General features: G+C 36.7%; 1 protein-coding gene across 3 annotated transcripts in view; it reads left to right on the top strand.

Moving 5' to 3' along the window:
• tncb (tenascin Cb) overlaps positions 1-27,956 on the top strand; it is a 65,360-nt gene that overhangs the window by 4,630 nt on the left and 32,774 nt on the right. The window contains exon 3 of one of the 3 annotated variants that reach the window (XM_051894881.1): positions 26,592-26,797. The gene's annotated coding sequence lies outside the window, so the exon portion shown is untranslated. Of the gene's footprint in view, positions 1-26,386; positions 26,798-27,956 lie in introns of those variants that run through there. The other 2 variants (XM_051894882.1, XM_051894880.1) reach the window with 2 other exon arrangements.

The following is a 27,956-nucleotide window of genomic DNA, read 5'->3' as shown; positions in this document are numbered from 1 at the left end:
TCTATTCAATATATTTAATTGTTTGAACATCCCTAGAGCAGTTGAGCAGCCTTAATAGCATCCTTTGATTGAAGGATAGTCTGTTGTGGTGTGTTAAATTGATGTTTTGGCTCCATGACTCCTGTTTATAAATGTCCAGACCACTTCCCAGACTGCCAAAAGCTTCTTTCTGTAAACTGACCCTAATGGGATGGTCATAGTTGGCAGGATCAAGAATATAATTGCCCTTAAAAGCTGAAAAGTGACAGGAGCCTGCTCGGACAGAGCATTCTTTGTAGAAATAAGCAAATAAGCTTGAGTTTAAGTGTAGCACTGCTAAGTCAGCACTTGTCAGGTCTATAGACAGCAGTCCATAGCAGGCATAGTTGACAAAAAGAATCAGAGAGGTTAAGCTCTCAAGTTAAACTCAAGTTTGCTTGATATGTAAATAATCCCTCCCTAAAAACAAATATGAAAACCTTTTGCGCTTCTCAAAGATCTTGACCATTCTCAGGCTGCTTGGTTTGTTTTGTTTTGGTCTCTATGAACAACACTCTTGGCTTCCTTGTAAGATACTGTATGAGACTAAACTTACACAATGAAATGTCCATTCTTTGATGACATGCCAATCTTGGCTCCTGAAATGGATATAAAAAGGCTTGTGAGCTGAGCTTGCGTGACATATAACGGCCAACTACAGCAACTGAAAACACACAGAATACACACTACCCAGCTGTCCTGCTGCTCCCCACTGGGCTCTGGCACAAACAAAACTCATTTGGCCTCAGCTCCCCTGAATTGAACACGGTGTCCATGGAGAGAGAGCTTCATCTTTCCACAGTCAAGTGCACTTGGCACCCAATTAATGACAAAAGGATGAGGGAAAAAACACCTTCCACTGCACATTTTGCTGTGGCAATTTCCTTAGACGAGAGGAAGATTAGCCATCAAAATAGACAGGTAATGCGTCCCAACTCCTCCAAGCTCAATAAAATAGTTTTTCTTTCACTAAAATGTGAAGAAATTGAGTTTTGAAACAGAGTGATTGAGTGTTATTTACAGCTAGGGTCTCTTGAAGACCTTTTCTTCTCTCTGAGAGAGCGAAACATTCTGCCATAGGATCCAGTGCCAGATGAAGAGCATCTGTGCCAGCTCCTTTTCATTCTTCACAACAACCAATGGCATTATTTAGTCTGCTGTGTTGCTAAAAACAGGCTCATAGATGCTCAACGACACTCAGCGCTCCAGATCCATGTGACCTTGGTTAAGCATTCTGACATCATACTCTCTCAGACACTCTTGAGTAGCAGATGACCATTCTGTCATTTCACAAACAAGACAGAAGGAACTTCTGCTGAAGATGAGAACTGTCCATGGGAAACAGGTGAACTCCTGATACAAGCAAGATATTCAGAACAATCATGTGATACTGTAACTTTAAGGTCATACTTTAAAGGCAAAATATGTAAGATTTTTGCATTAAAATACCCCAAAAAACAGAGAACAATGTTACATAGTTTGCTAACTTATCTCTAATGTTTCCAACAATGTTTAAATCCAGAGAAATCAGCTATTTTAACCAGTGTAACGGCCCACGTCATATCCGAGTTACCCTTGATTTTTGGATTTACTTCTGTAGAAACCATGGAAACATCAAAGATGCTTTGATATATTATGTGTTTTATTAGATAGGTGAGCAGCTGTTTGTATACCTTTATTGACAGAAAATTAATCATTATTATGTAGATCAACACGGTTAGTCTTATTGTTTGAATCTCTTGTTTTCTTGATTTACTGTGAGTAACATGTTTGTATCATGCCTCAGAGACAACACTTGTCAAGTGGCTAACATAATCAGAAAGAGCTTTTGTAGTAACAGTAATACATAATTTTCTTCACCATTCAATATATTTTAAAATTAATTGCATGCCATTTAGCAACACAAGCCATCAAGCTTTTATTAATATGATATTCTAATATCAATGTGCAACAAGTGTCTCATACCAGCCACTGAGTGACCGCACAGAGTAACGTTAAAATAGCATTAACATGTTTAGTATGATGGTTTTGACCAAGTAAAACTGTGCTGCAGACATTAAACATAACTTTAATTTTAAACTAAACATAAAACAAAAGAAGTGGCAGCGGCCGACCGCTGCATATAAGCATAATAAAAACAGCAACGTAAAATGTCCCAGACTATCAGCCCTGCCCTGCTTCATACCACAGTAACATTAAGAAAACTTTTATACATTATAGCTCACCCATGAACATGCTTTCTGCCTGAGTCCCATCGGATTGCTTTCCTTTGGCTGTGGAGGTTAAGACGACAACTCCCATGATTCCACGCTCATTCATGATGTCTTTGTTATTTTTTTGAAGAAGCGACCTTATAAGCGAATAAGTGAAACTTACATACTGTGCTTTTAAGGTCAAACTGTGACATTAGCAGAATAGTGTTCCATTAAATGTGCACTCAGTAATTTTTTTTTAATATAGGCTCATCAGAAACGTGCCTTTACCTAAATTTTAGTAAAACTCCAAAAAATGAAACATTAACATATAATTCACTGCAGTTTTCTGTTGAAATGAACACTAGTGGCAGTAAAACACCAAAACCTTTTGTTCTTTTTCACACAAAATATGATTATGGGGCAGATTATCGTTTAATAAAGTTTTTTTTTTTTTTTTTTTTTCATGGTTCCTTGCACAATACCTCAAAACTGCATGCACTTACCGTAGTGCATGCTTTGTAAACTAATACATTTTGATGTTTGTATGGCATACCTAGCTCCATATGCTTTTATTTTTTCTTACATAGTACAGCATTGCACTTTTGATGCGGTGCGCTCGAGTACCCATGAAACAGTCAAAACACTTGATAAAAGAAGAAAAAGAAGAAAGCTAAAATGGCATAGTTGCTTCAGTAAATGTATTTTTATTTCACGTTTGCTTTTGTTAACACTGTCGGTTAGGTTTAGGGTGGGGTTTACCGTAAGTGGTACAATATTTTTAAACACAATAAAGCATAAACCTTTTAGTGCCACTCACCGACCATTTCATTTCCTAACTGGCGCGGTACGGACAACAACTAACATAAAGCGTTGCCAGATTCACATTCATTTTTTTGTGCTTTTAGTGCCACTCACTAGACATTTCACTTTGAAAGTGTCTTGAAATGTACAAGAAGCAACATAATATGTTTATATAATGATTTTGAGTTGTTTTTTTTAACTAAATTTTTTTTAACTTAGTTTATTTTGTTCTGGTTTATGGATTTATGCTGACACTTTGCAGCATATTATGCAAAGGTTGCCGATTCCATTGTAGAAATATGCTATTTAAAATCAACCATGATTCATTTATTTCATAAATGAAAGTGTCCAATAATACGGACATTACTTAGATAAAGTTAGTAGTATTTGGCTGGTCTTGTGATCTTAAAATGGCTGTCAGCATGAGGCAAACTACTCCATGTACAATAAAACAGCTTTTATTAGGCAATATATATGACTTTTGTGATTGTACATCATTTTAATTTATTACATTTTTTATTTATTTATTTATTTATTTATTTGAGAAAAACGTGCAGCAGCCGCTCGGCATGTTCTTGGCTCTGTGGCTTTAGTGTTTAGTGTCTGTGTTGCCTCATCCAAGGCTTTTTTTTTTCCAATCCACCATTGAACTGTGCAAAATGACCAGACACTGGCCTGGTCCAGTAGTAATCAGAGAAGCCTGTCTGCCCTAGAGGACAAATAGGATTTAGCATGGCTTGGATTCTTGCTCTCTTCCCAATGACAAAAAGAGCACAACCTCCTCAGCTTTCCTCTAGCAGACTGAAACATTGAGGTCATTTTCCAAGTGTCTCCTGAAAGGGTATCCTTCATCTGATGGTTAGACCTGACCAGACATGAAGATTGCAACGGCAGCCAATCAATCACTAAAGTGTTTAGCTCCATTGAAAGAATTCCTGATTTAGAAAGAAAGAGAAAGAGAATGAGAATGCGGTGACTCATGCCTACAGGATGAGGTAGCTTAGCGTTACAGATGGTCTGGGTAATGGCCTGGACAAATAGCCCTTTCTCCACAGAGATTAGACTTGGAAGTCTTGGAAAAGGTGATACATCCAGGGTCAGGAGTGTCAACATATGCTCATACGATCATGCTCCTCAACTACATCAAACAGATTCAGTAAGATAGATTGATAAGATTAAGCCAACTCTTTTCTCTAATAATATGACTATGCTTGTGCCCCCCTCCCCCATATCTGAATGGTTTCACTCTGAAGTTAAAAATAAGTGGCTGCAGAAGCCATTAGACAGTTTCAAATTTGTGCAGGGATGAGGTGTTAATGAAATCAAATGACAAGAAGCGTCAAATCTACTTATGTGTTTTAAGATACTGTACCATGATATCCGACAGAAGAACCTTCTGGTCAAACTTCTGAGGAAATTGCTTCTAAGAATATCTTAGTGAAAAGTAGCACTTGTGTGTATACATGTGTGCATTTTAATTAGATGTCACTTCAATGAGTATCTTGGCACACATTTAATCACCCGTAGTGTTTTTGTGCTTACAAAGGCTGCAATAAAACTGTAATATTGTGCACTATTAAAATAACTGTTTATGTTTTAATACATTTTAAAATGTATTCAAGAGGTGGTAAAGCTGACTTTTCAGTAGTCATTACTCCAGTCTTCTGTGTCACATGATCCCAATGAGAAATTATTCTAATATACTGATTTGGTGTACTGATAAACATTTCCTATTGTTAGCAATTTTGCAAACAATTGTTTTGCTTAATATTTTTGTGGAAATCATGATTATTTTTTCAGCATTCTTTGACATTCTTCATCAAATGTCTTTACTGTCACTTTTAAACAATTTATCAGTTGAATATATCCTTGCTGTAGTGTGTATATGCAGGTTCACGCACAGGCTTAAAGTGTCTTTGCTGTGCTTTAATCTTTTGGATGAGGATAAATGGGTTTTCTTTTCGCCAAAATAAAAATGTTTTTATTTTCAAGGTCTAAATATCCAATGGAAATTAGCATAAGAAACAGACAATGGCTTTCTTGTAGGAGATAGCACAACAACTGGAGTGGATACAGAACAATAAATCATTAAAATGACCCTAAAAATAAAGAAAAAATAGTTTGTGCTCCCCTAATCATCTTAATATGTAAATCTGCACATTGCTTTAGTTACATGCACGTATGGTGTTCGTGTGCATTCTGGTTTTTGCACAAACACAAGCAATCATACCAGCAGATTAATAGAGCATGGAGATGTGTTTACTGCCACTGCTTTAAGAGCTCCCAGGAGGCAATAATAATTCTGTGTGTCAATAGCAGGGCACATCACAGACGGCCGGTATGGTGCTACCATATGCCAGTCTCAAGAGGAGGGATCGTGAAAAAATTGTCTCGAACAGGGCTGTGGAGAGAGGGGGACAGTGGGTAGAGACAATCTCTCAATGTAGGTGGTAGAGGGTAAGGGTAACAAAAGGAGTAGAGGGGTCCTGTGTCATTGTGGTGGGTAATATTTCAGCATTTAATGATTCATTGCAGATCTTTTACTAATATAAATACTTTCACAATACAGGTGATTGTTTTGGGGGGAGACTGAGTGCAGGCATGAATTTATTGGACACAGAAAGGCATTGAGCGATCTCTATCTGATCCATATTTCATGTCATGCTGAGACTGGGTGAGCCCATGTAGACATCCTAGAGCCTCTTATTCAGACTGTGCTCTAATATACTCTCAGGGCATGATCAGAGTGTCAGGCCAGGGCTGAAACCTGCTATTTGAGACACTACATGAGACTGACTGTGAAAGGCGGCACTATGAATATCCATGGCTTACCTTTTCTGGTTGGATACAGATGACTCATTAATGTTTTGTGGAGGGCTGTGATTTTGCAGTGCTAACCTGATGGGAGGTCATGCAGACCAGTATAGATGTTCAGTTTAATCCTGCATGGTGGGATTTATTTGCTGTTTTTGGCCAAAAAAAAAAAAAAAATCCAGTTTTTAGTCAGATAATCTGTAAAATGAATGTACAGGTAATATAGTAACACTACAATGTGCACCATCATGCACCACATATATTTTTAGGGTGCAATAGAGGTAGTTACGAAATTACAGTGGGTCCAAATGGGCCCTGGATGTTGTAAAAATGTTTGTACATTTTCATTTTGTGTGCAACAAAATTGTTGAATGAATGAATGAATTTATTTTTTCATTTTTTATTTGTTTATGTGTATGCTTGTATGCAGGGCTTGACATTAACTTTTTTGCTCACCAGCCACTGTGGCTAGTGGTTTTCCAAAGTTACTACCACTCAGCATTTTCACTGGCCACAATTTTGCTGTCTGGAAATTTCATTTTATATGATTAAAGTTGACTTTGACATGCTAAAATTACTTGATTTTGAGTCAATTTACTTGATTAGCTAGATTTAAAACCCTTTCAAACTTTCAAATGCAGATTGACCACCAAAATCAAGACTAGGCCTACATGGGTGGGCAAGGGGTGGTTAATATGACCATAATATGATACATTTTATAATTGTATAAGTTATTTTTGTTAGGCTATATAAAAGAACAAAGAAGCAAATTAGCAAATTACAAATACAATAGTAAAATAAATAGCCTAAACTATTTTTTTCAGATACAGTAGGTTTATTTAACATTTATTTAACATCTTTTGTTGTTTGATCAACATTAATGACAGACAGGTATTTAATTGGGCTGCTGAATTGCATGTATGTAATATACTGACACATATCCAGTTTTTAACAATCTGTTTAAGTACACTTAAGCCATAACCGACTGTATTCACGCGAGGTACTCCACACGATGGACATTTTGACATCTGTGTTTGCGTGTATTTGATAATTCAGGCGCAAGGAGATCTGATCGCGCATGCGAGAGAGCACTTCTTTTGTGTGTCATTCAACGCGATTCAGCCGATCCCGCCTTCACTAACTGCAAGTTAATCGATAACGAATTGTGATCGGATTGTAATTTTGTGCTACGACCAGCTTGGCTACCTTTGATTAGGCTGTAGGCTGAAATTATATTCAACCCGCCAAAGTGGCTAGTGGGAGTGGCTGTCTTACCCGCCACAGCTGAAATCTACCCGCATTTGGCGGGTTGTCGGGTGTTAATGTCAAGCCCTGCTTGTATGTATTCCATCTTAAATAGCCTATATTATAAATATATTTTCCATGATTTCCTTATTTTGAATGGCCATAATGCTTCTTCATATTAAAATGTATTACATATTATATTAAATAACATTATTATTATAGCCTATATTATTTTATACCATTTTATTATGAATTTTTATTGTAATAATATTTATACTCATTATTTTTATATATTTTGATTTGTTTTTTGCTTTGCCGTCAGTTTGATTTATGATGCTTCTACATATTGAAATGTTTTACATATATGAAATAGCCTTTTTTATTTTATACATATGCATACATATACAGTACATATACATGTATATCAGTTTTTTTTTTTAATGTGTTTTTCTTCGCTCAAAAATCTCCTTATCAGTTTGCATGGTCATGATGCTTCTGCATTAAATATTACTCTGCACTTACCTATATGATTACACACTAATATGTGCAAGTTTTCCAGGACTGAGCTGGAAGTAATAAGACTCCTTTAGCAGTCGCTGAAGAATGTGTACGTGCTGCTGTGTCGTCATCTTCTTCCTCTCTTTTGCACCTTGAGACTGAAACAGTGTGTTCTTTGTCTTAAACACTGCCTAGTGGCACACACAGTTGAAGTTACGGAAACAAAAACAAGAGGGCCACCATGTCCATTCATCCTTCTGAGATACTCTCCCAGCATTTCAATGCACACCCCTTTCTCTAATGGACTTTGCAGGCGTCTGCAGCCCGGCCCACAATGAAATCGGGGTCTGCTGTGCACGTCAGTCACACATGAATGAACCCTGTAAGCCTAGCCCCTTCACTCTTCCTTTATGCCACGGAGTGAATATTGAGATAAATGGATGCACCAGTCATTAGATGGGCTGGGTGGGGGGTTAAAATAAGCAGTGAATACAGAGTTCCATTATACAACTCAGCTTGGTGTGTTTTTTAAGGAAAAAAAGCCCAGGCATTGCCACAGGCTTGTCAGGAAGATAGTTGAACTTTAAGTTATTCACCTCTGTTAATCTCCTCTGAGGATGTTCTGATTGAACTTTTCCTTTGCGTCTTCCTAGACCTTGCTTTAAAATGACAGTCGGGACCGTGTGCTGACTGACAGGCGGAAAGAGAAATGAGGGAACCGGAGGAGAGAGGGAGAGTAATTTAGGATCCGAGTGGTGTTGAGGTCTTAGACCCGTCTGAGGGGACGGCTGATGACAGCCAAGGTGAGAGGCGAGCTGCCTCGGTGCTCTCTAATGTCAGTCACGCTCTCTCACTTGTACATCTTTTCACTTTATCATGAAATCTTTTCCTCTCTGATCTCCTTTTTCTCACTGTCTGAGGCTTCTTTCACATTCTTGACTCCCGTTTTAATGCCCCTTAGAGATGTTCACTTCTTTCCTCGAACTTGCTGTCTCATTGAGAACGAATAATCTACAGATGTTAGATGGTTTCACTGGCTTCAAGAAAAGTGGATTTTGGCTCTATTTTTTGCACTGCTTGTAAGACATGAGTGAGCCAAGTACAAATGGTGAGGTTTTGTGAGTTTCCATGTTCATTTTACGACTTGAGTTAAATATATCTGAGTATGCATCTGATATATTTAAGTGCATCTGAATTGAATTCTGTGTAAATTCCAAGGTTGTGCACAACAGAATTTAACTGAGAATGTATTTTCAATTCAAAGTCAATTCCTTTACCGGTTTAAATTGAAATAGCAAACAGGACGCAGAAAATTCATATACAACTCATATTCATATAATAAATCTTTAAATAGAAAAGCAAAACATTTCTTGTTTTCCCTTACTTTGAAGATTTATAGGCCATGGTTTCACTTTCTCCACAGGGAAATTGATTTTGAACGACAACTGATAAACAATTATAGACAGACCTACTGTGAGCTACGAGGATGTTAATTCCATAAAGCGCTATGAATAACAGAGAGCAAGTTTTCCTATGCTATCAAACTACTTAAATATTTGCATGTTTTGTGATAAACATAAAATAAATTGTAACATCTTTAAATCAGTAGTTTTATGTCATTCACAATGCTTCAGGTGACAGTTCTTTCCCTCATTAAAGCAGTTAGGTACAGTACAGCAGTCTTGTACTTTTCATATTTTTTTTTTTTCATATTTTTTCAAATACTTTTTTGCTTCAAGTCTGTATTGAGTCGAGATGAGTCTACTACGAGATGAGGCATGTTGTGATTCATCTCGTAGCAGGTTGGTTTGGTTTATGGCTTATAACTCTTAAACGAAGACTTTTTAAAAATCTCTATGGGAAAAATGAATGGGAAAAAATTTCCAAAACCAAGGCTGCTGTAAAAGTGGGCTAGCACAGATGTACCCTATTCAGTAAATTCCTTTTCTCACATTTCAGTTCAAATTCCACTTCCTACGGGGTGTGGACAGTTAAATTAATTGAACTCATATTCATGAATGTAAGGGAGTAAATTCTTCAATTCAAAATTTTGCACAACCTTGGTATATTTCTGCATTTCTTTATGAAAGATACTCATGCTGTTTTTTCCATCACTTGCACTCACGGATGTGACCATGTTCTGTTTCTCTGCTTATCTTTGAATGTTTGAGCTGGCAGTCAGTCAATGAGAACTGCTGATTTAACTGATGTTTGAATAGCTCAGACTCATTTGATGAGTTTTTGAGTGAAGCGTCTTCAGACATTTACATCTCTCTAGTGTTTCCTCCTACCGTAGGTTGTGAAGCTCCGTGGGAATATGGCAGTGTGGCAAGATGAAGAAAACTCAATCATTAAACTATGTGTTATGGTTTCTGGCCACCACTATGTCTCCATCTTCACTAACCAAACCTCAGCTTTGAAGTTAGGCATTAAATTACTGGAGTTTTAAGTGCTTGTTGTTTAAAGGACAGAAATTTTGCTGTGTGTCAGCTTGTTGCTATGAAACGCTGTGTTGAACCTCTCTGTGGGCTTATGTGATTACTCAGAGATCCATCAACTTAAGGATTCAGACTCACCTGGGTGCATTGTTTTATGCCTATAGGATGATAGATCGAGGGAAAGGCTGTTTGGTACTATTGTAATTTTGTAGCTCTCCGAATACATAACAAAGGTCATGGCCTCCGGCATATGTGCATCTCCAATTACACACAATAGCACTTTTTGAGCCCAGCAGTCCATGTGTATCTTTAATCCCTGCGCTATATATTAAACCCTCTCGTTGTACAGCAAAATCTTCCATGAAACAAAATATCAAACTATTTTAGCATTGAAAGTTTAAGTTATTCATGAAAAAGGATGAAGATATTTGTGAACGTTGTCATGGTGGAGTAGATCTGTCATGGTTTTTAGATCTAGAGTTGAACTGGTTGCCCTGAATAATCAAAACACAAAAGTAATATGTTGTCATGGTAACTATGGTAGGTGATATATCTCTCTGTGATTGCTTTGGAAATACATAAGAATTTTCCTCAGAATACCAGGTGCTATTTTCTCAATAAATTTCCATTAACAATTTGCCTGGAGGGGTACAAAATTAAATTGTGCGAACGGGAAGTAGAATTTAACATTACATTGTATACAGTATGAAAAAGGAACCACACACATATGCTTTGTATTGTATTACATTAGGATATAGAATGGAACATTTGAGTATAGTGATTTCCTGGTCGAAAAATTGTTCATTACTGATTTTTTTCTTTCTTTCTATATATAAGGAAAGAAAGCATTGCATTAATATGAATTCATCTACATATAAATGTCTTTTTTCTAAATAGAACTCAGCTGGAAACTTAATTTGCACATTGAAATGTATTCAGTCAATAAATTAAAACAAAACCATACAGCAGTTTCCCTCTATATATTGCATTTTGTTGGTGTTTTACAAGTTAAGTGTCTCTAACTATCAGAGCACATCAGATGAATGGCAGTCATTATAATACAGAAAAGATGTTTGTGCATGTGACTACACAACTTAGACTGCTTAAACCAGTTTAACGAATGACATCATGCACCATAAACATATCAATGAGAAATATGTGGCAGATTTTTTCCCCATTTGGCCAGCAGTTTTTCTTTGTTTCTTTCATGCAGGGGTTGAAATTTGGCATGTGAACTTCTAGGGGCCATAGGGGGTGGCTATATATTAACTTTCAAATGTCATAAATTGTCAAGTTTATGGTGACAATGGTGTGACCTTTCACCAACTGCTGCATATCTAAAGGAGGGGCTTAGCAGGCATGTGCATTATAGAGACCATGTATCCAATGATTCATAGAGAGATGCGGTCTTTGAAAAATGAGATTCAATGATACTGATCTGGTTTGTTCAGCAAGGGAGACCGAAAATGCTTTAGAGGTGAACAATATTATATAACCCATCTGTACATATTTTTTACATGAAGACAGCATTATAGCAGAACTCCATAAAACAAGGAACCTGTTCTCCTGCAGAAAACGCTTGAATATAAAATTCTTTGAATATATGATGTTTTTAATCCATTAATGACTGGTGAGGGGAGCAGGAAAGGGATTTGATTCTTGGCCCAGATTTGTCAAAGTTCCTGTCTGTGCATTTAAATACATAGTGGAAGTGTTGGAGCCTTCAGAAGGAAATTGCCTCGGCTCGCTATTATTGAACAGAAGTCAGTGTTGTAAAGACTGAATCTCTGAACAATAGATTACAAACATTACCTGTTCCACAAACATAGACACATCAAAGAATTTCTGATGCATGTCAATGTAATAAAACAGAAACGCACATGATTAAAGAACTTTCAGTTATAAAATATAAAAGGGAACAATTTGTTCTTATTATCTAGTATGTTTGTGAGATAACTGTGGCAGATGTGGCCATTATTAAGTAGAGATATACTTGCAATACATCCTAACCCCCAATATCACAAATGTAATGAATTCATTACATCTCAGAACCGAACAAGTGACAAGTGATATTTCTAAACTTAATTCACAGATTCTGAGCCATTGTTTGAAATAAAACACTATATTAAGTTAACAGCAATATTTCAATTAAAGGTATAGTTCACCCAAAAATGAAAATTCTCATTTCATAACCATTATGTCGTTCCAAACATATGTGAGTGTCTTTCTTTTGGGGAACACAAAAGAAGATACTTTGAATAATGTTTCAATGGTTTTTTACTTAAAGGGATAGTTCACCCAAAAATGAAAATTTGATGTTTATCTGCTTACCCCCAGGGCATCCAAGATGTAGGTGACTTTGTTTCTTCAGTAGAACACAAATGATGATTTTTAACTCCAACCGTTGCGGTCTGTCAGTCGCATAATGCTTGTCAATGGTAACTCCATCTATAAGAGTCAAAAAAACATGCACAGACAAATCCAAATTAAACCCTGCGGCTCGTGACAATATATTGATGTCCTAAGACACGAAACGATCGGTTTGTGCGAGAAACCGAACAGTATTTATATCATTTTTCACCTCTAAAACACCACTATGTCCAACTGCCTTGCGCATCCGGTTGGTGAGATCTGAACGCGCTCTGACAACGGAAGTGACGTCTCGCACTCATTCAAGTATAAGCGTGAGAAATCACTTCCGTCATCAGAACGCATTTTCAGACCTCACCAACCGGATGCGCAAGGCAGTTGGACATAGTGAAAAATAATATAAATACTGTTCGGTTTCTCGCACAAACCAATCGTTTCGTGTCTTAGGACATCATTTAATTTGGATTTGTCTGTGCATGTTTTTTTGACTCTTATAGATGGAGTTACCATTGACAAGCATTATGCGACTGACAGACCGCAACGGTTGGAGTTAAAAATCATCATTTGTGTTCTACTGAAGAAACAAAGTCACCTACATCTTGGATGCCCTGGGGGTAAGCAGATAAACATCAAATTTTTATTTTTGGGTGAACTATCCCTTTAAATAGAAAGTCAGTGGGGTACAAAACAACACTAGTCCCTAAAACTAAACACAGCAAGTCATTATCCAAGTCATATAGGTTTGGAGCAACATGAGGTGAATTTTCATTTTTGGGTGAACTCTTTAAATTCTGTGGAATTAAAGCATTTGATTGATGAAGTGCTGGTGATATGTGTTCTTGTGGTGCCATTTGTTTTTGTTTTCTATGGATTGTCCCTGGATAAATGTTGAACATGATCTGCACTTTAAAAGAACTAGAAAATCTGCATTGAATGTATTAAATTGAAAACATGCTTTCATTATGGTTTTTAAGGGCCATATGTAGGGTATGAAAATAAGGAATAAACCTACAGTACCACTCCGGTAGGTTGTGGGGCCTCTTAGAAATCCGAACTTGTAGTTTATTGTAAGGGAACACTAGAAGGATTCCAAACACCCGCTCCCCCAGTGAAAATTGGAAAAATAGCCATTTAACGTGGTGAAGAGAAAAAAAATGTTATTTGCTGCAGATTTCTGTTAAGGACTTAACAGACTTTTGTAAAAACGAGAGAGGCATGCAAACGTGTATGCAGTGCAGATTTCTCCGTGTTATTTTAGAACACCTGGGTCCCCTGAGAGCCCATGGAGATTTGTGGAGCGTTGCTGTTGGAATTTTTTCAAGCTGTAATTGCACTTGCTTTATCCTTGGGGAGAACTTAAACACAAACAATAGGTGTGATTGGCGCCTGAAGGTGACCTGAGATGTTTTTTGTTCAGAGAAACTAAAGAATACGATAAAAGGTAGTCTTTTTGGCAAAATGGTGTGGACAGCTGAAGGGACAATAAATGTGAGACATCTGGACTTAACCAAGCGTTTTCTTGTGGCAGCAAATTTGGTTTTGATGACAGTCCACAAATTGTGACAGTTTTAAAGTATTTGTAGATGCATTGTTACACTTGGGAGGAATTATTCTGTTGTACTCAGTAACTTTCTGCTTTTAATTGCATTTTCTGTGTTTTCTCAGTTCTGAGCATAAAATGTTTAAAGAGATTCACCCAATAATTCAAATAATTTACTCACCCTCAGGTTGGTCCAAACTGTGTGACTTTCTTTCTTTTGTGGAACACAAAAGGTGAAAATATGAATATTGTGCTGGTCGTCCTTTTGGGATTACAGTGAATGGTGACTGGAACTTTACAAGCTTAAAAAAGGAAGAAAAAGCACACCAAAAGCTATCATAAAATATTATAAAAGTGGTCCATAAGACCACTTCTATATTACTGCTATATTACAGGTCTCCTGTAGCCGTATGATAGATTTACAACTAAATTTTGATCAATGTATCAGATCAGTGTAAGTGGAACTTGAGAACTGGATCACACTGATTTGTGAGCTTTGGAAGAATAAAAGCAAAAAAAAAAAAATATACATTTTTCATTTTTCGGCAAACTCTTCTTTTAAGCATTATATGTCGAACTTGGATACCTGAAAGAACATGGCGATTTCTTAGAAACATCTATCTTGGCATTTTGTTTTAAAAAGTCATTTACATTTACTTTTAAAGTCAAACCTGACTGAAGTACCTTTAAAATGTCATGTGCTCAAAAAAAATCACTTGACCTCCTCTGGCATTGATCTAATACACCAGCTTTTCATGAAACCTGTCTCAATCCACAATCCTTTAAAAATCACAGCTTTATCTGTTACTCTCAGATCTCGACATGGAAAAAACTGAAGTTGTTTGTTCAAAGCCTCAAAGAAATGAGCTTTCACACTTGATCCCTGGTTTATTATGGCTTGTGGACACTGTTCAATAACACACATAATGCGCTCACCAGCGCTTCCTCTGCCCTCAGTGCAGCTCTGGGTGCCCTTATGTTTGCTGCTGTGAGTGTCAAAAAGAGCTCAGCTGAGGGTCAAAAAAAGCTTTGGTGAGGTGTCTAAGGTCCAACCCAGGGTGATAGGCCACGCGCTGGGTCTCCTATCACGCTCACCCCGCCAGCCCAATGACCTGTGAACACAGTCTGCTGCATGGGGCTGGTCAGACAGAGTTATTTTTGTTATTAAACCACTGAAGCAGAACAAATGTAAAAAATAGACACAGATATCCAGACATGAGATAGATTGCTGAAAAGACAGCAATCTAGTTAAATACATTGAATACTTTGGCATTTGATAACTCTTATATTGTGGTGTTGCATAATTGTTATCTTATCAGAAGAGAATAAGAAAAATATAGAAAGAATATGGCTGATTCAACTAATCTATTCATAGTTTGAAAGAGACTTTATAATAAGGTCATCTGTCTTCACATATTCCTCTCTGAATAGATGAAGACATGGCATCTAATTTTCTTTCTTCATCACAGCTAAAGCTGAAAGTGGGAATAAAATGTTCCAACTCTCATATAATGTTATAGTGTATAGTGTGTACTTTTAGCAGATTCTGTCTGTCTGAGACAAACTTAGTTTGGTTAATCTCTGTCAGCCAATATTCAAAGCATTTTCATAATATAGGCTCTGTGCTTTAAAGGGATAGTTCAAACCAAAATTCAAACCAATTTACTCACCCTTATGTTGTTCCAAACCTGTATGTCTTTCTTTCTTCAGTAGAAGTGGAACACAAAAGAAGATATTTTGAAAATTGCCCATACAATGAAAGTCAGTGGGGTTCCAATGTTGTTTTGAACCCCATCCACTTTCATTTTATGTACAAAAGCCATCAAAACATTCTTTAAAATGTTTTACAGAAGAAAGAATGTCATACAGGTATGACAGAATAATGACAATAAATGATTTCATATTGACTAACTGAATAACTGAATGTCTGAACTGTCCTTCTTTAAACCATTATACTCACATGTAATCAAGGCATTCAGAGGTTATTGTTGAACACATTTCAATAGTCAAACATAAGCAGGTTTCAGGAGGAATATGCATAATATTTGTAGAGTGTTGTACTGTATGTACTGCATATGCACAAATGTAAGTGCATGGATGTGTTAGTATGTGTGTGAGTGAAATGGAGAGTTTGTTCCGGGGAATTGACAGAAGCGACTGATGTGTTGAGGCGTGACTTGTCCTCTATTTAGCACCCTGCAGGATTACTAACACAAGGGATGTGGATATGCATATGACAGAAAGTGGTGATAAAAAGTAGAGAGAAGGAGAGAGCAGGAGTGAAGGACATGGTGTAGTTGAAGGCTGATATCATGTGGAGGTGGGATGAAGTAGTGGCTTTGCCAGGGAATGATATTTCAGAGGTCTTGTGAGAAAGAACACAGGAAAAGCAGATATGTAAATGGCAAGCTATCACAGTGAGAATGTGACATTTTAAAGTCAGTCTAGAATGACACAGAGGTGCATATATCTTACTGAGAAGAACATATTTGTATGCAATATTTTATACTAGCTCTTCCAAAACCTAGTGAGCTACCTCATGCCTACTGCTTACAACTGCCTTCTAAACATTATGAAACACTTTAAATAGGATAGTTCACCCCAAAATGAAAGTTTTGCCATATACGTTTGGAAAATGAATAGATGTGTTCAACAGTTTATGTATTTTGATATATATTTTTTCCCACTGAACTCTTTGTGCATTTTGGGATTGCCTTCTTGCTAAGGATATGGAGAAATGATGCCACTGTAGGCAGCTTTGGAACAAATATTTATACCTACAATATTTACATTTTCTATTGTCCTGTTATTTTCAGATATATTTCAAAATATACAAAATCCCCTAACAATGTATTACTAATATAATTGTAAAAATGTATTTACATAAATACATATTTCCTCATATATTTTTCAGCTTTTATTACTAATAATTATTTATAATATATTTGTATTGATATATTTATATAAATATATAATATATTAATATTTATTTCTTTAATACAATTTTAGTAGTAAAACAAAAATAGCCTCATCAGCATTAAGGGAGAATGCTGTTGGGTGACGCAGGTGCAGAAAGACAGATACAAATGAGGTGTGTGTACAGACTGCACACACACTTTGCTGAGGCTGACACTGTATGTAAAACTAAGTTGGCTGTGCAATGCTGACAGAAGACACTTTCAGACTGATTTGGAGAGTTCTGTCTTAATGGGTGTTGTATACCTGTCAAAAGTTTGTTAAAATGTTTTAAATGTTTTTGAAAGAAGTCTCATATGCACACCAAGGCTGCATTTAATCAGAAATTAAGCCTTAAACTAAATATTCCGTTCCCTTGTTCCATTAATATTTATGCTAAATGTTTAAGCTTTAGGTTTTTTTACTCAAGTCTTAATCCATAATAAGAATAACACGTAATCCTTTAGAAATCATGCTAATATGCTGATTTTCTGCTTGAAAAAACATTTATTATTATTATTATTATTATTATTATTATCATTATCATCAATGTTGAAAACAGTTTTTGCTGCTTAACATTTTTGTGGAAACATTTGTGGTAAGATTAAAAAAAGAGAGAGGAATTAATAATTGTATTCATCAAGGATGACAGTGAAGTGACAGTGAAGTCATTTATAATGTTACAAAAGATTTCTATTTAATAAATTATTTAATAAATGCAAATAAATGCTGTTCATTGAACTTTCTATTCATCAAAGAATCCTGAAAAAAGTATCACCATTTCCACAAAAATCTTAAGCAGCACAACTGTTTTCAGCATTGTTAATAATAAGAAATGCTTCTTGTGCAGCAAATCAGCATATTAGAAGGATTTCTGAAGGATCATGTGACACTGAAGACTGGAGTAATGGCTGTTGAAAATTCAACTTTGCCATCACAGGAATACATTACATTTTAAAATGTATTACAATAGAAAACAACTCTTTTAATTTGTAATAATATTTCACAGTATTACTCATTTTACTGTGTTTTGATAAAATAAATGCAGCATTGGTTAGCATAAGAGACTTCTTTCAAAAACATAAAAAATTTTAATGTTTCCAAACTGTTGACACGTACTGTATATAGTTTGGTAGAACAGAGCTTGTCTAAGATCAGTATAAGTAAGGTATCTTCCATCGGGAGCATTCCCATCAGCTCTCCATAGAGATGGCTGCCATAACCTCAACTCAGCTCATCTGCCCTGTAAAATGCCCTTATCCTGCTCTTTGTTCCTTCTCCGCCCTCTCATTCATCTAAGCAGAGATGCATGGCAGGAAGGAGACAAAGAGCCAGTGAGAGTGAAGACGATCCACAGTTCAGACAGATCACAAAGCCCGAGTCTTAAAAGAGACTATCCAGGAAATCTCTTGTCATGCTTGCCGTGCAAAAGCCCCGCACCCTCTCCCAATCCATTCAGCAGCTACTATCCTCGCTATCCCATACAACAAAAACATATATTTTTAGAAATACAATAAATAAATAAATTATTATAGATAGATTTTAAAATATATTTACATAATCTATTTTTCATAAGTTTCTGCTAATTTAGTTAATATTTAGTTAACATTTCCTCAGATTTTGGCCATTTGTAAAAAAAAAATAAATAAATAAATAAATAAATAAATAAATATATATATATATATATATATATATATATATATATATATATATATATATATAAACTGTTTATTTTACATTAACATTTTTACATGTATCTAAATATATTTATATTGTCTAAAATATATTTACAAATACAGTTTGGAGTGGAAATGTATTTTTGTGCCCCTTGACGAACATTTTGTAATATATTTTGGCATTTGATGGTTTAAATTCAAAATATTTTCATATTTTCAAATTTAAAATATATACTGTACTGTATTTCCTTAGCCCATGCTCTTTACAACATAATATATATACACACACACACACACACACACACACACACACACACACACACACATATATATATATATATATGTGTGTGTGTGTGTGTTTGTGTATATATATATATTACATAGGATACAGTATTTCCTTAGCCCATGCTCTTTACAACATAATATATTGTAAAGAGCATGGGCTAAGGAAATACTGTATCCTATGGCATATATATATATATATATATATATATATATATATATATATAGTGTGTGTTTGTGTGTATATTATGTTGTAAAGAGCATGGGCTAAGGAAATACTGTACAGTATACTGGGCTAAGGAAATACTGTATCCTATGGCATATATGCATATATATATATATATATATATATATATATATATATATATATATGCCATAGGATTAAGAACAAAAACACTAAACTTACAAAATGCCAGTTGTAGACTCAACTACAGATGAAAGAGTTTCCTAAACTACAGGATTTGTGGAGTGTGTAGTCATGCTTGTGAAAAGACAACTTTGTAAAGCTTCATGTGTACCAAGGCTTAGTCTTGTCTGTGGCATGCAGTCAACATGTGTTATTGCACTACTAGCTTGGAGAATCAGAGACATAAACCTCTAGGACATCTTAATCTCTGCAGAAATACACCCTGACACACAGTTTTGTGCCTCTACCTGCCTCATATGAATAAATCATCCGTCCAAACTGGCAGTCTGTCTCTCTACTCAGCACTGGAAGCGGCGCTTCATTCCCAGCGCTGCCGGAGATATGGCTTTATACTCTGCGGGCCCGGGTAGACGCTCATATTGAGCTCAATATTTCCTGAGTCGATAGGGTGAAGAGAAAGACTGCACATTTGTGATAAAAGTGCCACAACATGCCTTAACTGATGTATTACCCCATTTATTTCGTGAAGGGAAGGAGAGGCAGGGGACACTGGATAAGAGTGTTGTCTTTTGTCACAACTGGTGAAAGTCAAAGGACGTAAACACTTTTTCCTCAGAGTTGTATGTGATGTTGGGTTGGGGATTACATGGTATCTGTGGGACATTGTACAATGTCATCAGAGCTGTTTGCGGAAAGGCAGATGGAGGTGGACAGAGGGAGGGATGGGGTGTCTTGAAAGAAAAGAAGGGGAGATGACGAGAGGAGTGAAATATCAGACATGCAAGGAGAGTTGGACATCAATCACCAAAGCCTGTCAAAGAAGAGGTCTGAATTAGATTCATTATGTCTTAAAGTGTCTTTCCACTATCTTGTATCTTGTATTAATTAGGTGACAGGGACAAACATAGAAGTATGACATGCTAAACAGGTTTCTGCATTATTGCATTCTCTGAAGGTATGTATGATATGCCATAGTTGATTCATCTGTTGCTCTGACATTCCAGCAATGACCCCTGTCCACTATAAACATGTAGCCATTTCACCCCTGGACAGTTTTAGTATAATTTTATAAATGACTATATTAAATACTAGGTAAAATAATAGTAAAAAATAGTTTCTGTCCCTCAACACATTAATATGAATTCTCCTACATTAAATACAGCAGGCATACCAATCCATTTGTGTGGTTCTCTCATCTATTGATAGGATCCCTTAAATAAGGACTACACATTGCTGGTATGTGCAGTGTCATTGCATTTTGAAAGCAACAGTTAAAAGCAGTTGATGGGAATAAATGATTTTAGGTTTTAAGTTAAATTAAGCATGTTCTGCAGATTTCCACAGAATAGGAATGACTGTCATTAAAATTTCTACATCTTGCTTGTTGCTGTTGTTTTTAATTAAATAGTTTGGCTAATGTTATCATGTTTTCAGCTGCCGATCAGTTCTGTTTAACACAACATAACTTGTTTACATTCATTCCACAGATTCAATTTGTCCATAAAATCAAATTTACCAAAAAAAAAAAAAAAAAAGTCTGCAGGTTCTGTCTAGGCCTGCATGTAAGCAGTAAAGAAGGCATGTTTTCGATAATATTGTTTCTTTCTAATTTTAACTCTATTGAGACAGTCATAATTAAATATTTGTGAGAATGTATGTATCAATATTAACATTAAACCTGCATCATACAGAATGTGCATGCTTGCAAACAAGCCCACAAATGTATCTGATATTTGCATAAATGTTAATGAAGTATGTGTGTCTCAGGAGCTATGGAAAACGAGCATTCGTCCATCTCTTATTCACTCTATAGAATCCTTTTTGAGCACTGATATCTCCATCAACCCCCAACCCACTGCTTTCACTGGACTCTCAATGTCGTGAGTTGCTCTGAAGGATACCATTTATTTGTTTTTCTATAATTTGTTCAGTGCTGTTGGTGTTAAAGGAATGTGTAGGCATATCTATTGGCCTGCTGAATAAAAAAACACCATGTCTTTGTAAAAACATACAAAACCGAGGAAGAATGAAAGATGCAGATTCTGCTCTCCAAATTACCCTGAACAAGTAAATGTTCTTTAGAGCTGCGCCTCATTTTTTTTCCCCTATCTTATCATCAAAATGGATCAAAAAGACCTGTGGTAAATGTGGTAAAAACTATAGATTATGTAGTGTAGTGTGATTTTACGTGGTATTTGTAGTGCAGTTACTCAGATAGCATGCTATCATTTTTATGGATCAATGCTTTCATTTTTATGGATCTTCACATACCTCTGTGCCAGAGAGATGCTCATCTACGATTGGCTAACAAAAGCAGAAGCAAAGTCTGACACAATTTCGGTGGCTCCTGAGATCTGAACCCCTCTGAGGTTGCCGGGTCACTGGGGTCACCGAAAAGCCTAATCTGCTGTCTTTGTCCTCAGAAATTTACAGGCTCTTTATGTACGTGCACAGTCATGCTGACCTGTGTGTGGTCCAAAACATCACTCTCTCTGACTATATCACCAAATCACATGTGTCTGCAACAATTCTTTCATCCCCTGCCTTGTTTTGGTCTCTATATTATGTAAAAAGCTACCCTTGAGGGCCGTAATGGCTGTTTTTCATTTCCCAAAGCCTAATGACCATAATTCACCACAGCGTCTATGTTGGATTAATGCATAAATGTGGAGGGCAGAAAATAGCCTTTCACCTCTTCCTGTGCTGCTCTTTATTCATGCCAATCCCTATCTTTGCTTTATAAATTATGAATCAAGCCCAATTATGACCGCAAGCCCATTTTACTGATGGCCAGTTTCTCCTTCCACTTAATCTATGCTTTTTACACTCACACAGGCCATTAGTGTTTTAATTTCCCTTCCCTGGTGGCAAAGCCGGGGTTGCAACACTCCAAGAGTTACTTCCACGAGCTGTCCAAATGACCTTCCCTGAGTTAACCCGTCCTGCATGGCCTCCCTCCTGCATAATAGATAACGCTAAGACTTGGGAGGAGACACAAGCCAATATTACCTGTGAATTCATTTTTAATGAGGTAAACAGGTCTGTCCGGGTCATGAGGGTGACTGTGAGTTGTGAGTCCTGTCTCATCATTGCTCCCTTCTCCTCTGACACTTTACCTAGCCGCAGGCAGGGCTTCTCTGCTCATAATTAGATCTCACTTGCGCTGATAGAAAGTGCTCTGCTATCCGTCAAGCCCTCGCTCTTTCTTCGAATAGACTGCCACCAATTACGTGGGTAAATGAACTGAATGCGAGCTGTGCTCTCAGCAACCTTTTCTTTAATTTGTAGAGCCGGTACCTTTGGGTAGATTCAGTTATGGCCAGCAAATGTGGAGTAATGTGGAAAAATATGTACTGAGACATTGTCAGAAAAAAAAATGTTTAGAATTACATGTATAGTGCAAGCCCCTGTTGCTTTGTGTTTAAGAACTGGTTGAAAAAGCTCTTTAAAAAAAAAAAAAAAAAAAAGATATTAGGAACAGGCAGTATTATAGAGCATATTTTTTCTGTAGTTTGGTAGTAGTTCTTCAGTTTTTAAAATAATCCCAGTAACAAGTGTCTTTTTCCAACAAGTAGCAATGTAACAAGACCAAAAGCTACATTGTTTTTTATGGCATATTGTTTGCATACACTGGTTTACTGCCAAGTGAGTTAAGATAATAAAATAATAAGCACGCACTTCTAAACGCTTCTCTCTGTTTATGTTGGAAAGTCTAATTAATTCTAGTGAATCAGTTCATTCTGTCAGTACATTTTAATAAACCGATAAAAAAAAAAAAAAAAAAAAAAAAAAAAAAAATATATATATATATATATATATATATAATAAAATATATATTTTATATATATTTATAATATATATAATATATATTTTATATATATTATAAATATATATTTTATATATATTTATAATATATATTAAAAAAAAACACTTATTTGAGTCACTTTGCACATTTTGTGTGGTTTTAGTTGTAGTGAAATGTTTTGTTAAATGTGGCTGTTCATTACTGTTTTTAGATATTTTATATATATTATAAATATATATTTGATATATATTTATAATATATATAATATATATTTTATATATATTATAAATATATATTTTATATATATTTATAATATATATAAAAAAAACACTTATTTGAGTCACTTTGCACATTTTGTGTGGTTTTAGTTGTAGTGAAATGTTTTGTTAAATATGGCTGTTCATTACTGTTTTTAGATTGGTTATATATTTTTATCTAAATTTCATTGGTTGAAGTTTGATACTGTTCGTCGTTCATTGATAAAGACTTTTTTTGTGCAGGAAAATTACCCTCGTCAGTCTGCAAATTATATAATTAGATATATATTTACACTGCATTAACTGATTTCCTAATGGGCTAGTTCGCCCAAAAATGAAAATTCTGTCATCATTTACTCTCACTTATGTTGTTCCAAACCTGTTTCTTTCTTCTGTTAAACACAAAAGAAGATATTTTGAAGAATGTTGGTAACCAGACAGTTGACGGTAGTCATAGACTTCCATAATATTTTTTTCCTATATTGTAAGTCATTGGCTACTGTCAACTGTCTGGTTACCAGCAATCTTCAAAATATCTTCTTTTTAGTTCAACAAAAGAAACTCATACAGGTTTTGAAACAACATAAAGATGAGTAAATGATGACAAAATTTTCCTGGGTGAAATAACCCTTTAGCTTAATTCATCTTTTTGACTTGTTTTTCAGTGTAAAATATAAAATATGGATAAATAAAAAAAGATAAAAAGATAAATTTACTAAGCAACACCGCATAAATTTTTTTGATGTTTTAATGGTAATGTTGGACAAAATTACTATTTTTTGCATCTTAAAGGTGCAGTGTGTAAATTTTAGTGGCATCTAGCGGTGAGGTTGCGAATTGCAATATAGAGAAGCTACGGTGGCCAACACAGGACAAAGATGTCATGGATACTATTGCGTCTGAGACAGCAGAGAGTAGCTAGTCAAGCAAACGCACTCTGTAGAGCAGTTTGTCAGCTACCATAGAAACATGACGGTGCAAAATGGTGACTTAACATGTAAGGGGACCTGCGGCGTATGTAGATAGAAATGACTCATTCTAAGGTAATAAAAACATAACGGTTCATTATGTAAGATCTTTATACAGCACTGAAAACATAGTCATGTATATTGTATAGATCCTCCTAAAATGTACATATTGCACCTTTAAAGAAATAATTTTCCTTTATAGCTTAAATTTATTTAGCTTTTTTTTTTAGTTGCTTGTAGTGTAACTACAACTACTTTTTTTGTAAGTGTTGTGTTTATAATTGTATATAGATAGTGAAAATCTGTAAGTGTTCATTTAATATGTGCATGATAGGTAAGTCTGTATCTATATAGTTAGTCACGCTGTTGCTGCAGTGTCAGTGAGCTGCATGCAGGTATAGCTTGACAGTAGTTTAACTACTTTAATAGCTTGTTACTATAACTTCATTTTCGAAGTAGATTCCCTAACAGCCAGACTAAAGTATTTGAAGGGTGTATTTGAATTTTCCTCTCTGACTCTAAATGTGCCTCTATTATGAGTCTAAACTCTCACACATAAAGCTGGTTTCCTGTAGCTTGTGTCTGGTTATGGCTAGAAGAAATTGGCTGATGAGGAACGATGCGCACACTGCTGTCATCTGGGAAATCAGCTGGTGGATGCATGGATGTCAACAGCACGGGGACGCCTGACGAACCCGGAATGCTCCCGCTCCCACTGCTATTCCCTGTGAAGCACTGTGATTCGGTGAAGGAAAAAGTGTGAGAGAAAGGTGAGAGTACGAACAGATGGAGAAGGGTGATATGTGTTCTCAGGAAGATAGAGACCCTGAGAAAGAGATATGTACACACACACACAGAATCACTCACTGATTTTCTTGCACTTCAGTTGTATTATGTTCCACACATATCGGTGGACATAAATAGATAGACATACTGGCTGGATGTATGACATTATGGTGGGCGTTATATTAATGCACTTCCATAAAGTCTCTTATAAAGGTTTGGGAGTTCACATCTCATTCTGCTGCATTTCCCTTCACTACCCACCACATATATACATTTGCAGAAAAACAAACCCCGTACACCATTACCAAGAGCATCTCTCTGTGGAGTTCACCTTGGGAAATATCCTATGCCTATGTTCATATCTGTTCCTCACATTGTACTTTTCCATTCAAGGCAAACCTGAAATTGATATCATTTTTGCCTTCTGACAGAAAAAAAAAACACGCATTTGAATTTGATCGGTGGCTGGGCTTGATTTGAAATGTAGTGATTCTCACTCTGGAATGAGACCTAGATTAAAATCCCATGTCGACCAGGCATATCATCACAGATTCATGACTTATTGAGCACAGGCTGATGGGGGTTGATTTGCTTTCAGCAAAAAAAAAAGCGTTCTTGATTCCTCTCTGGGGGTTCGAGCTCCCCGTCTCCACGGGTGCCTCCGTGTTGCCCCCCAAGAGAACTAAAGGTCAGTTTTTGACACGATGAGAGACATCATCTCATCTCTAATGAAATGAGTTTTGAAGAGCCTCATTCCTCATTTGAAATGAAACACATCTGGATTGAAAAATCCGATCTGCTGGCTCTTTGTTCCATGTTTGTCTGAATAAAAGCTCCTGTTTGCACAAAACACTGGATGCCGTATAGTTCGGTAATTGCAGCTGGCTTGGCTGGATGTTACTCTACCTGCAGTGCACGTGGGGGGAGGTGTTTGTGGGTAGTGCAGATGGAAAGGTAAATAACCTGACACTCTGAAAGGGAAGAATATTTACAGAAGCGTAGGGGAGCACGAAAGCCGGAGGTTGCGGCACAGAGATGGTTTCACTTAGAAGAGACATTTAAAGTTTAAAAAAAGAGAGAACCAGCCTTGACTAAAACAACTCTTTTTGAATTTTTTTCCCATAGTGAGGTTGGATTTTGGGGATTAAAGGTTGATTATGCTGATCACCGTACATAATCCCATCATCCGCCATGTCATGCTCGTCGTCAAACACAGAAGGTCCTTCCTCCTTTATCCTCACTGTTAATTCTAATCTGAAATGTATGTTAATGCAGCTTGGGATATATCCCTTTCATCCAATCATTGGCTGCTCCAGTTTATAGTAAATGGTCTCTCTCTTTCTCTCTCTGTCTCTTTCTCCTCCTCTCTTCCCAATGTGTGTGTGTGAGTTTGCGACTCAGCCTTGAGGCATCCCGTTTCAGCTCCTCAGCTTCCAGTCAGAGGGAGAAAGGGGAGGGGGGTGCATATAAGAGTGGTAGGTGGGAGTGGGGTCTGACCGCAAAGTGTCTACTGTTTAAAAGAAAGGGACTTCACCCTCCCTCCCTCTCTCTCTCTTTCACTCATTCCCTCTCTCAGCATCAGCAGACATACACAGGCTGGATGGCGCACTCTCACTGAGAGCAGAGAGACAGGAGGGAATGACAGGACTGTCATCTGTCTAAAGAAAAATAAAAAGCACTACAAGAGTTCCTGATGGTTTCAACCTTTCGTTTGGCATCACATTGCAGCTCCTAGACAGAGGCACGTCTCTAAGCCTGCAGAGGAGAACTGGTCTCACTAAGGTAAGCTGTGATGCTCCAAGTCCATCTACCTGTTAGTGTGACAGATTTGCCAGTTAAATGACTCTGTACTCTTTATAAGGATTTCTGTGTTGGATGTGTTTATTGCTAAATCTGCAGAATGAAAAAGCAGACTGTTTATAAGTCAGACTGTACACTTGTGTACAACAAAAATGTACACAAATTGTACCTTTAGGTGTACAACAGCTTGTCACTGGGGGAGTAGCTTAAATCTTTGTACCTTATTTCCCTTTAAAAGGTTTATAAGTAGTACCTTAAGGGTACATATTACTAGTCTAAGGTACTTATATGCACATTTTAGGGGTAAATAAGGTACAAAGTTGTCCCTTTAAGGGAACTGCAGTGTCAAGCTGTTGTACCCCTTAAGGTACATTTTTTTCTGACAGTGTAAATGTTAGCCAAGGACTTTTAAGGCTGCTAGTGATGCACTGACTTGCTTTAGGCTGCTCATTATGGTTTATAGGGGAAGTGGTCCACATTTGTTTTAAACTCAGCAATTATTCCAGCTCCGCTTGAGGGGGGAATACAGTAGCGTGCACTCTGATAGTTTGGCGTAACTCTACACGTGGTGGGCTTGTCTACAGCTGTAGGTCAGCCGGTGTCCGTTACCTGGCAGACGGTGTCATCCCTCCCAGGATCTCTGTCCTCTCTCCAGCCAGGGAGAGCAGCAGCTGGTTTGTGTTAGCACTTCTCTCTTTAGTCTGGTGCTCCTCATGTAGCTCCGCTGTCAGCTGCCAGCTCTTTTCTCTCGCCTCATCTATGGTGAGGGGGGGTGAATGTTTCTCGGATCAGTACGCTGTCCTTACTGATGGGTTGTATCCGTTTAGGAGAATGGAGAAGCTGAGGTGATGAGAAGATTTGCGTGTGTGTGGTGGAAGAGGGAGGGGTCTAGGCTGGGAATGCAGGAGCTGAGAGACGCCTTATGAGTGCGTATACATGGGGGGGAGGGGTCAATGACAGAGACCCCCTGGATCCAAGGGTGCTAAATAGGAGGGAGGTTCTGCTTCGAATGAAGGAAACTTAGTTGTTAGCAATGAAGGGCAAAGCTAATGATTGCATAAAATATTGTTGACTAAGTTTTCTTCTCTCTAAGTTCTTTTTTAAGTGACTATTTTCAGAATGTGAGTAAACACATTAAACA

This window comes from Ctenopharyngodon idella, chromosome 5, assembly GCF_019924925.1.
Source record: "Ctenopharyngodon idella isolate HZGC_01 chromosome 5, HZGC01, whole genome shotgun sequence".
Classification (NCBI taxonomy): domain Eukaryota; kingdom Metazoa; phylum Chordata; class Actinopteri; order Cypriniformes; family Xenocyprididae; genus Ctenopharyngodon; species Ctenopharyngodon idella.
Note: the sequence above shows the minus strand (reverse complement) of the source record. Positions and strands in the feature narration are given on the sequence as shown.